General features: G+C 47.3%; 1 pseudogene; it reads left to right on the top strand.

Annotated features, from left to right (window-relative positions):
* The first annotated feature begins 264 nt into the window (after positions 1-264).
* On the top strand, positions 265-1,335 carry LOC132780468 (V-type proton ATPase subunit B, brain isoform pseudogene; annotated as a pseudogene).
* The last annotated feature ends 490 nt before the right edge of the window (positions 1,336-1,825 follow it).

Genomic DNA, 1,825 nt, shown 5'->3' with positions numbered 1-1,825 from the left:
CAGAGGTAGTGAGGTCTGTTGGAACTAGGAAAAAGAGGTTTATATATCTGTGGAATGACAAGGGCGGGACAAAGGACTCTTGTCTGCTGGAGCTAGGTGTGAATGTTTCAACGGATCACCTTTATTAGCATATAATGGCCTGACAGTGCCTGGAGCAAACTTTTGTTGAGAGGTGATTAGATGTCCTTGTTTGTTTCCTCTCTGATCCTGTGCTGTTGTCATTTTAGAGTTTAGAGTTCTGGCTACCAGTGTTAAAAAAAAGCCAGACGGGCACAAGATGGCGGCGCTGCGGGCCATTCGAGGGATGGTGAACGGGGCCGTGTCCGAGCTGAGTGGCGGAGGGGCGCCCAAGGAGCAGGCGGCCGCCGTCACCCGCGACTACCTGTCCCAGCCCCGCCTCACATATAAGACGGTATCTGGAGTCAATGGGCCACTAGTAATCTTGGATCAAGTGAAGTTTCCTAGGTATGCAGAGAATATGCATTTGACGTTACCAGATGGAACAAAGAGAAGCGGGCAGGTGCTAGAAGTCAGTGGATCCAAAGCTGTAGTTCAGGTTTTTGAAGGAACTTCAGGAATAGATGCTAAGAGAACATCTTGTGAATTTACTGGGGATATCCTTCGAACCCCAGGATCTGAAGATATGCTTGGGCGTGTGTTTAATGGATCAGGGAAACCCATCGACAGAGGCCCTATGGTCTTGGCTGAAGACTACTTGGGTATCATGGGTCAACCAATCAATCCTCAGTGTCGAATCTACCCAGAAGAGATTATTCAGACCGGCAATTCCGCTATAGATAGCATGAACAGTATTGCCAGAGGACAGAAAATCCCAATTTTCTCGGCTGCTGGGTTGCCCCATAATGAGATAGCAGCTCAGATCTGTCGCCACGCAGGATTGGTGAAGAAATCTAAAGACGTGATGGACTATAGTGAAGAGAACTTTGCCATTGTGTTTGCTGCTATGGGAGTAAATATGGAAACAGCTCGGTTCTTCAAATCCGACTTTGAGGAGAATGGCTCCATGGACAATGTGTGTCTGTTCCTGAACCTGGCTAATGATCCAACCATTGAGCGCATCATCACCCCTCGCCTTGCTCTGACCACAGCGGAGTTCTTGGCTTATCAGTGTGAGAAGCATGTCTTGGTCATTTTGACGGATATGAGCTCCTATGTGGAAGCTCTGAGAGAGGTCTCAGCAGCCAGGGAAGAAGTGCCAGGCCGACGTGGCTTCCCTGGTTACATGTACACAGATTTGGCCACTATCTATGAATGAGCCGGGCGAGTTGAAGGCCGGAATGGGTCCATTACCCAGATTCCTATCCTTACTATGCCCAATGAGTATTAAAAAAAACCTCTAAAATGACAACAGCACAACAGAGAGGAAACAAACAAGGACATCTAATCACCTCTCAACAAAAGCTTGCTCCAGGCACTGTCAGGCCATTATATGCTAATCAAGGTGGTAGTTGAAACATTCACACCTAGCTCCAGCAGACAAGAGTCCTTTGTCCCACCCTGGTCATTCCACAGATATATAAACCCTTTTTTCCTAGTTCCAACAGACCTCACTACCTTTGAGGATGCTTGCCATAGATGCAGGCAAAACGTCAGGAGAGAATGCCTCTAGACCATGGCCCTATAGCCTGAAAAAACCTACAACAACCCAGTGATTCCGGCCATGAAAGCCTTCGACAATACATCTTTACTTACAGTCGTGATTTTGGAGTTAATATTGGTAGCCAGATTTTGTTCATTTTGATGGTCCTTTTTGGGGCTTCTCCCTCACAAATACCCTTTTTCCACTCCTATGTCATCCAGGGTT

Source organism: Anolis sagrei, chromosome 4 (assembly GCF_037176765.1).
Source record: "Anolis sagrei isolate rAnoSag1 chromosome 4, rAnoSag1.mat, whole genome shotgun sequence".
In the NCBI taxonomy this organism is placed as follows: Eukaryota; Metazoa; Chordata; class Lepidosauria; order Squamata; family Dactyloidae; genus Anolis; species Anolis sagrei.
Note: the sequence above shows the minus strand (reverse complement) of the source record. Positions and strands in the feature narration are given on the sequence as shown.